Source organism: Marmota marmota, unplaced genomic scaffold, assembly GCF_001458135.2.
Source record: "Marmota marmota marmota unplaced genomic scaffold, marMar, whole genome shotgun sequence".
Classification (NCBI taxonomy): Eukaryota; Metazoa; Chordata; class Mammalia; order Rodentia; family Sciuridae; genus Marmota; species Marmota marmota.
This window is the reverse complement of record NW_025999968.1, coordinates 11,662,261-11,672,596: the sequence shown is the minus strand read 5'-3', so window position 1 is coordinate 11,672,596 and position 10,336 is coordinate 11,662,261. Positions and strand designations below refer to the sequence as shown.

General features: G+C 34.3%; 1 protein-coding gene across 8 annotated transcripts in view; it reads left to right on the top strand.

Moving 5' to 3' along the window:
- The window catches only part of Bbx (BBX high mobility group box domain containing), a 261,386-nt gene that overhangs the window by 1,277 nt on the left and 249,773 nt on the right, over positions 1-10,336 (top strand). For all 8 annotated transcript variants that reach the window (XM_015478557.2, XM_015478556.2, XM_015478555.2 and 5 more), the window contains exon 2: positions 998-1,069. The gene's annotated coding sequence lies outside the window, so the exon portion shown is untranslated. The remainder of the gene's footprint in view (positions 1-997; positions 1,070-10,336) is intronic.

Sequence of the window (10,336 nt, the reverse complement as noted above, 5' to 3'; positions counted from 1 at the left end):
GGAACGGGAGGAGGAGGAGGGGAAGGAGGAGGAAGAGGAGGAGAGGGAGGCGTTTTTCTGCTCAGACCGCCGCCAGTTCGAGCGGGCACGGGCACGGGGACACCCCACTCGTTGCTCCTACGTTGTGGAAAGGTGTTTAGCAGACTTTTACGCCTGGAGTGTGGGATTTGCACTTCATTTTTTTCCTCCCCCCTCTTCCCCAAAGCAAGATGGACTCTATTGCCTTTCTCTTTCTCCCTCTGCCTCTGTCTTGTCAGCCTTTAAGATCGACATTTTGTACTAAGATGCAAACTTGATGTTGACCAGCAACAAAGCCAGGGTGGGATCTCTTGCTCCCTTCCTCCCTCCTCGTTTCCTAGCTTCCCCACCCCGACCTCGCAGACCTGGTGGCCCTGCGCTTGGAGCTGTGGGCTCTGGCGAATGTGTTTTCTCCGGTTGGTTCCGATCTCTATAATCTCAGGATTTTGACCCGGGCCGGGCTTTTGGGAGATGGCTGTGGCCGCCCAGGTCTGCAGGGCTGGGGGCTGCGCTATACCTGGACTCGTTGCCGCCGCGGTGGCACCTCCAGCTGGCTTCTGGGCACAGCAAGGCTTGGGCTGCCCATCGATCGCTATGATTTGGTTACTGGTGTATTTGTCCTGGGGGCGGTGATCACTTGTGCAAGTTGATGAATGATCACATGTGGATTTTGCATTTACAGAATGGATCAACTTTCCGCTTTGTACAGACGGGGAGTAGGAAGCAAGGGTGCTGAAGACACCCTGGAATGCCAGCCGGGCTACCCCCCTACCCTCTGCCCTTTTAATACAGGGAGTTGCTTTCCCTTCCTTACCTTTACAGCTTATGGTGGGGGAGGGAGGAGAAAGGGGAGGAGTTGGTGGGAGCTGGACTCCGGGGGGTTTTGGTGTTCTTCCTTCATAGATATTACAGGACTTGGGACTCTACTATTGTAAAGCTTTACCATACTGACCATGTACCTTTATTCAATACGTTATAGGTCACTATCATATGACAAAGGCTTTACTGCAGTTCATCTTCCTCCCTGTGTACTTTCCATTTACCTTCCTGGGTAAGTATGCAAACTCTTTATACAGGAGAGCTGGGTGGCTATTAGTAACAACAAGGATTCTTATTGTTAACATAGGAAGATGCTTTATTGGAGCTTTAACACCCCAAAAAGCTTATCTTCCTGAGTTTCTCCCTGAAGAAGCCAATTCATGATTCTTCATCACTAGAGTTCAGCTGCAGGTTATTATTATTATTCCAAGATTGTTTAAATGTTCATTACTTGTTAATCTCCAATAAGTGTCATTTGAAAACTTATTCAATAGGCATTTTAATAGATAATGAAATTTTACAGAGTTGAAGGCCTAGTAAATTTGTTAGTACTTTAGAAAGCTTACAATGGATTACTGTAATTATTAAAAACCCAAGGAAGAATCATTTAGGCCTCTTTTTAATTATAGTAACTGACATTGGCTTGCTGTTTTCCAGGTTCTTTTCTTGAGTAACCTGTGGTGTTTGTAACAGTTACTTTTGGGTTGAGGAGTGTAGTAAATCTAGTACTTTAGTGTATAGATTTGACTCAAAATTGATAATAATTTTCTTAAAAATTTATGTTTTTTGAGTAATTAGAAACATTTCAGTGGCCTGTATATAAAATAAACAGTGACTTTGAGATCTCTTGTTAAGTGCCTTTTTCAGATGTATGCTTCCCAAACAGAAACATCTACAAAATATGTGTGGGACAGTAAATGTGGAAAAGTTTGTCAGTGATAACTTTATAGGTGAAAACAGGGTTTGTAAAGTGTTTGAAAGCAGCATAGTGAATTGCAACTGCAACTTGAAAGTTTATCTATGTATTGTAAAGAAACACCCCAGGTACTCTTGAATTGCTAATATTTTAAGAAAATTAGTTGTACTAAATTCTATAGATCAGCTGTGGTGCTTTATGATATTATCAGTGAATTTTGAGATTATATTTTGTGAATGAAAATGGACTTGAATTCAGTTTTCCATGACAGGGAAAATTCAGGGACCTTGTCTATTTTGTTTCCTGGCTTGCTGGGAGATTTAGTACATTAATAAAATGTTGTCTTAGTATTAAGAGGAATTGAGTTTGAAGACCAGACCTTTGTGGTAGTCTCCATTTAGTAACAAAATATACTGTGAGGTTACTGAGGACTTTAGGTAATCTATATAAGTTCTGTATCCAGTATTTTTTTGTGGAATGTGAATATTACATTACTGCTCATAATTAGGTAATTCATTCAGTAGTTCATTGGAGATATTATAATATGTCACATATATAACAGGAGTTGGAGTGGTTGGAATGAGAATTTAGTTATACATCAGAGTATGGATTTCAGTGTCTGATTTTTTTCAAACTTGTTTTGAAGAGAAGTTTTTCATTTTTGAACCTGGGGCAATAGTATTCAAAAGGCACTCCTGATTACTAAAGAACACCACATTTATACATGTGAGGCACATTATTTTGTTCATTGCAGCAAACTTTTAATGTTTCTTCATTCTCTATGGAAGTATATTTGACCAATTAAAAAACTAACATGGGAATCAGTACCACAATAAAAGCAATCTGATGAACTCTTGAATTTCTTTGAGACATCAAATGACTGCTTCATTAAAACAGTATTTTCAAGAATAATCTTGGTCTTTGAAATCAGTGAAGTAGCTTGAGATAATATAAAACTCGGAAATAGTGATCTTCAAAAGTCACCCTGCCAAATCAGTTATTTGCATCTAAAAAAAAATTAGTTGTGAGGCTTACTTATCAAAATAAGAATTTAAAGAAGTTTTTTGCTTTTCTTTTGGCAAGAATTTCCAAACTTTCATTTTATTATTCTGTATATCTCTATTAAGTTTTGAAACTGAAGCCTTAGTTGGCATTTCACATTTAATGCCAGCTATTGAAAAGGTGGCCTGTCTTTGATATTTCCTAGTATTATAACTTTGGAGGTACTGGGGTGGTTTTTGGAAGAATCTTCTATTAGAGATTAAGATATTTTAAAATATTTGTAATCTTGAGACATAAAAAAAAATCATCTTGATCTTTGCATCTAAATTTTTAAAAAGTGTCATATAAAAGTTTGTGAGATAGCTTTGCTTTTTATGAATGAACAACAGGTTTGAAAATGATATGTAGCTCAGTATCTAAAATAACAAAGCTATATTTTTCAATAAAATTACAATTTCTAATCAGTTGCTATTAACCTAGCATACTAACATTGTATGTTTTCATGTATTTTATAAGAACATGGATAAAAAAACAGCCATGTTTCTAAGTGGATCATTCCATGAATATCAGTAATTTTTACAGTAGAAATCTTTAATAGAAGTAATAAAGGTTTCACAGCTCAACCCTGTTTAAAAAACTTTTTGAAAGTAGTCCTATTACAGATTGCCAATTTTTGCTGCACTAAAGGAAATCCCTGAGATGATTATTAGTGTTTCACAAAAGTGCAGAGAATGTTTAGTTGTGATATTCAAATTAATTAAAGCAATTAATTTTGACATATTGTATCACCACCAATGTGGAATACCTATAATTTAAGATTTAAACTTAAGTAGGTGCTTTATCTTAAACAAAAGACACTTGAACTTGTGCTTTGAAGTCCACCTCATTTTTTAACATTTCACCATCTAGGATACCTTTGAAAACATGTCTGAGTGGTATCTCCCCTAAATTTTTAAGTCAGATTCTTTGCTCTCATCATTAAATGAAAACAAACCTAACTTCAGCAAGAACATTATAATTTCACTGCTTCACTTTTATCACATGCCCTGGGGTAAATCAGATGTAGGCAGTCCTTAGGCTACACTTTGAGAAACACTACTCAGAAGGCAGTAAGACCAAGGCTAAGACTGACTGGAAGTTCTTCCAGCATGAAGAGTCTGTGACCAAATTCAATCAGTAAGTTTGTACTACCTCAAGGGCAGTCATCACATACTGTGTCAAATTGTGATATTTCAAGTTATATCTGAGGAAAGTTTTGAGTGTAACTTCACTCAGCATTCACAGGTGATCATATTATCCTTCAGAAGCCAATTACAGTTTCTTGAAATGCCAGTGTACTGTACAATTTTTTTTTTTTTTTAAACTGATGATCAAGTTTAGATGCTTCACTACTGAGCTACATCCCCGGCCCTTTTTATTTTTAAATTTGAGACTGAATCTTGCTATTGCTGAGGCTGACCCTGAACTTTTAATCAATCTTCTTACCTCAGCCTCCTGAGTTGCTAAGATTACAGGCATGTGCCACCATGCCCAGCCTTACTATATGTCATTTAAAAACTGCTACAAAAAAAAAAAAAGAGATACACATGGAAAAGGATATACATGGAAAATCCTTATTTGTTTTGGTTTTGATTTTTTTTCTTTCAAAAAAAAAGGGTATGGTAAAAATTGAATTAAGTGTCAACCAAGAATTCTATCTAAAAGTATATATATATATAGGAGAAAATGAGGGAGTGAAGGACTTAAAGGATTAAATACCATGAAGCATTGACACATCTACTAGAATATAAAGTTAAGTTATGTGAGTCTGATTGAGAATCCAAGTAGTGAAATAACTTTACACAGTGAGGAGATAGTGTACAAAATATCAAAAATTTAATGAGTGAGTTGGATCTTATGAAACCTTAGAAAAATTTAAAATATTATAAAATGTTGGTTAAATAATTAAACCACTTGTTTTAAGCATGGTCCTCAGGTAAAAAGTTCAGGCAATACAACAGAAGCTTTTGAAATAGAATAACTGTGATCCTAAAAAGGACATATAAGTTGTATTTTTTTGTAAAAGGATTAAAGACCAATAACAATTAAAAGGAGAAATGAGGATAAAGATTGTTTAAAACACTGTATTTCTCACATGTTTATACTGAAATGATTGGTGTAGGAAATATCTTTTATATCCCAACCCACAAAAGTTTCCTGAAACAGTACAAAGTGCAGTGGCCTCTGGATATTTCTTATTCCTATCTAATCTTTATAAATTGAGTCCATTCCAAAATCTTGTATTAAATAAAAAATATTGAGTGTATCCATTAAATTAGTTTTATAACTTATAGTTTGAAAAACACCAACCTAGAGTGCTTGCTAAAAATGAAAGGCCCCATCCCTAGGTGATCTGATTCAGTGATTCTGGGGTGGGGTCCAGGAATTTAAATGATAGTGCAGCAGGTGATTCTGAAGTCGGTGGGAGGTCCTTTGCCATACCTTTGAGAGGCTCCCCTGTAAGGGATGGATAGCTAAAGATTGAGTTGTATATGCTCTGGTGTTGGTTGACTGCTGAAGTCTTCGTTCAGCTTCACCTTTCTGTATTTCAGTCAGCCTGGTTGTTAACACTGAGCCCCTCATACTTCTCTGTAGATGTTCCCATAGGTGTAGTGCAGGGAGCAGAGGGTTTGCAGGCAAAGAGCCCTAGGTGCTGTTGTTGCTTACTAGCTGAGGGACTTAGAGAATGTTATTTCATGACTCTTGAACTCCCATTATTTATTGTATAGGTAAAATGGAATTTTGGTTTTTAGTTGTAGATGGAAAAATACCTTTATTTTGTTTATTTAGTTTTATGTGGTATTGGGGATTTAACCCAGGATCTCACACATGCTAGGCAAGTGCTCTACTGAGCTAATACTCTAGCTCTAAAATGGGTATATTAATATTTACCATGCAATAGTATGAGAACTATACAAGACAGTAATGCGTGTAATGACCCTTATGCATATTCAGCACTCTATAGTATCTGTTTCTATAGTTATAGTTTACCTCACTCCACCCCCCACTGTTTGAAATTTTTTGAAGCTGTACCTTTTAGTTTTTCTTTACTCTCCAGTCATTCTCAACTTTGTATCATGAGACACTGGTGCATTTTAACTTGATATGAGTTACTGGAGAGGTAATTAGGAAAGGAAATAATAAGACAAACCAAGAGAAAAGAAGAGAAAAGCTGAAGCATGGTGAATTCAGTGATCCTTCAGGTTTGAGGAATGACTTCCATCTCTGTAAAAAGGCTTAGAGTAGGACAGGAAAAATCTCTTCATATTTCAAGGTCATTAGTTGACAACACTGAGCATTTCTCAGGTGACTTTGACACATATTTAGGATGTTTTAGAGCATCAGTTTTCAACAAGACATATGTGACGAATGCGTATACATGGGGCATTATGATTTCTCTGGTTATAGATATAGATAAATTATGCTGTAGGTTTTATAGGTAGTTCATAGTGTGATTAAACCATTCCTTTTCCTATCAAGAAAGGAAATCAGAATACAAGCCACGATGATAAAATAAATAAAAATTTTGAATATTCTCATATATACCTATAAAATTCTTTATAAACTGTAACTTTAACTGTCCTAATTACTTGGAAGCATTCTTCATAACCAGTAGAACTTACCTTGTGTTAAGGTGTGAAGATTGAGAAACGTTACATGTGTAATGCTTAATAAATGACATTGCACAACATAGGCACTTAAATAAAAAAGAGGGGCAGGCTGAGGAGAAAATGAATGGGAAATGCATTAACCCTGAAATCTCAAACAATGTGAAAAAGGAAAGCTAGAGAAAATGAAATGTGATCAAATGCAAAGAAGACACAGAAGACTACAGGTATAGTATGGTTTTATCAAATACACATTTTTATCAAATACACATTTCTACACATTCATGTAGAAATTTTAATTTATATGAATAAATCAAAATTAAGTAACTTTTGTATTTCCCCACCTTTAAGATTATAGTTGCCAAGAACATGTTTCTTCTTCGCTGAATTTTAATTTGCCATACTTTCATGATCTCTAGTAAGTTAATAGACCGTGTTTTGAAAACGTTTTTGTACTTTGATGTATAGTGGTATTGAAAACAGATTTACAACCCTTTTTCTAACACTTACAAAAAACTTTTTTTCTTCAAGTTTCTTTTTCTTTCAAAAGTTTGGCATTAAAATTTATTTGATAGTAAAACCTAACCCAAACTGTCATAGGAGTTTTTAAAATCATTTTCAAATCCATTTAGGATGTTCACGTTTTACTGTGTAAGTTGTAATACTGACTGATTCATTATGAGGTATTATGCCTCATAATGATCTAGTTAGAAATGTTACGTGATATGTACTATTTGCACCACTTAAACATTAAAAATTTAACAAAAATCTGAATCTTGAAACATATCTGGACTTGAGGGTTTTAGGTAAGGGATTATGATCCTAATGCATTAATTTACTTAGTTCACAAAGTGAAATTATCTGATATTCCTACCCATTTAACTTAATGAAATTCCTTCTGCTAATTTTGATCATTGATCATCTGAACATTTTGAGTTCATTGCAAGCTGGCAAATCATGGAAACATTTTTAACATTATATATAATTCCATCGACTGTGTCTGTGTCTCCAAATATAAGAGTGTAAGGCATAAGACGGTAGAAAGTCAGGTAAGCAAAATATAGTAGTTAGTGTTATTTGTACTTTCCTGGACAAGGAAAGCTTAAACATACACAGGCTGCTTAATTTATATTTAAGTTAGCCTTTTACATTCTATTTTGACATTGTGATTCCTGTGTTGAAGTAATTTTTGTTTTATTAAATAAACACATAAATCCATATAATATTTGAAACTTCTATGTTAATATTTCTTCAGTGTTCAGTGCTGAACAAATTTTAGTTATTTATTTACTATTCAAGTTTCATGAAAGGGCTCTATTTCCTTTATTGTGTTTCCACTTTTATGCGTTTCTTTCAATTTATCAGAAAAAAAATAGAAAATGGTTTGGTCTATTCTCAGATAAAAATGTTCTCAGGTTTTATAGAGATTTTAGATTCCTTTGTTTTCAGTAGTAAATTAGAAAATGTTACGAATTTGCCTTTTACTTTTAATTTCCTATAAAACCAGTATAGGAAAATAAAAAGCATGTCATATAAGGAAGACTCTAAATGCCTCTCTAGGAATAAAATAATAGGTGTATCTGGTTTATCCTTATAGTAAAACTTAAATCAGTCTTCATTTGATGGAGAGTGGAACTGTTAATGCTAAAGAATTGTTTATTGATATGATTTATTGTTTCTTGACATACATAATTACATTCCTTGGTGTAGGAAAGTCACAGATGGAATAATTCAGAGGGAGTCTTTTAATATTATTGATTCCTTTTTTGTTTTTTGGGTACTGGCAATTGAACCCAGTGGCACTTCACTACTGAGCCACATCCCTATCCCTTTTTATTTTTTATTTTGAGACCGGGTCCCATTAAGTTGTTGAAGGCCTCACTAAGTTGCTGAAGCTGACTTTGAACTTACAATCCTGCCTCAGCCTCACGAGCTCCTGGGATTACCTGGTATGTGCAGTGGCACCCGGATGTTGATTCTTTTAATATTAAAAAATGCTGGGTTGTTTTTCAACTTTTGGTGTACTTCTCAAAACTTATCCAAGTGTAACATTCTCATTGACTGCAAAGGGAATATAGTGGGGCATAGAACAAAGTGAGAAAATAAATCTCTATATACAGCTGTCAAACTTTTGTTATTTTTTGAGTTGCTGAAATTTTCATTTCCTCCTCCTTTCCTTCCATACTCCCCTCCCTTCTTTCTCCACCTTTTCATCTCTTCTTTTACTCCCAGCCCTCAGCTTGTTGTATTCAGTAATGTACATTTGCGATATTACCTGTAAATACTGTAAGTTGAGAATATAGGGTTGAACTTCATTTTTTATAACTTTGATTTTAAAGATTTGTAGTTTTTGTGTTGTTTTTAATTATTTAACACTAGTCGTGTATAATAAAATTATTGATACGTGACTTTGAGACTTATAAACTTCCCTACATATAAGTGTCAATTAGGAAGAGATTATGAGGAACCTTTAACAGGTCTATGTGAAATAAAAACATCTGTTGTTTTTCTAAAATAAAGTGAACTAAATGCCTTATTCAATCATTTTTATTTCTTAGGGTGATAGAATGACTCTAGATTTTGATTTATACTTAGGAGAAAGTTGAATGTGATTTTCAGAACAGTTTCCCAAGTAGTATTTTACATTACCGAGAAGGGAGAAAGATAATTTGGTCCAACGGCCTCCTTTGCTGTACAAATTTTATTTTTTGCAATTTTTAGATGAGAAGTAACCTATTTTGATGATAAGAAAACTAAGTCTCAGATTAAATAACTTGTCTGAAGTTGCACAGCTAGTTAGTGATTTTACCAGGCTTAGATGGCCTGTCTGCAGTGCTGTAATCTCCTAGGACTTCTTCTATGTTTACTTGCCATTAGGACCTCATTCCAAGAAGTTAGAAATGAAATGTTTGGGACAACTTTTAGCCAAGAATTACCCCCACTTTTTCTCCCTCTCTAAAGAAAAATCTTCATTTTGAGGTGATAATGCTGGAACTCTGTAAACATTTATCACTTTTGAGGGAATTGGTTCAAAACATCTCTGACCCAGGGCCTGTTGTAATTTTTCATCTGCGAGGTCAACCCTTAGTTTACAAATTGACGTGTAGTCAACTTATATTTTTGGTTGTTTTATCTAGTATAGAAATGTTGATAGCAAATATTATTTTTAACATTTATTAATTCCCCTAGTGCATCAATAGAAATCATTTGTTCTGTCCTGAGAAATTGAGTTTTCAAAGCTAAACAGCTTATGTCTGTGCTCTGGTAGTTTTTAATACTTAATCAGTGAAATATTTTATAAGAAGAGTTAACAATATAGTATAAATAGTGTTATAAAATAGTTTTCTGGCATTTGCTTGGAAAGGAAGTTCAATATTAGTGGAAAAATAAATAAGTAGATTCACTTCACAGCCTTTATTTGCTGTATCTGATGAACAAACATTAATTAGATATAAGGTTGGTCAAAAGTTCTCATCTGTTTTGGAAGTGTGTTTAAGGGTATGTACTTTTGATTTATTTACCTAAGAAGGTTGTTTTTATTGTGATAAGTAGAATGGATTTTATAAATTACACATTTGTATGGAGGTAGCACATCAATTAGAAAATACAAAGTAACATTGCCTTATGGTACTGTGGGCCCTATTCATCTGAAATTATTTTATCTTTGCAAATTCAGCAAAGTCATAGTCTAATTCAGATATAGAAGATTAAAAGTTTGTCAGTCTTTTTTTTTTTTAAACTTCAATTGGGTTTTCTTTTTCCCTGATCTATGAAATATGTAAATAGTATTTATTTTAGCAAAGTGGCATTTTCCAGTGATGATCTTATTATCATACTCTGCTTTTTTTGCATTATTTTAGCCAAATAATACTTTTCCAAAGGTTTTAGGTTTCCAATTGTTGCCTTACCTCCTCCTCTCCCCATAGTAAACAAT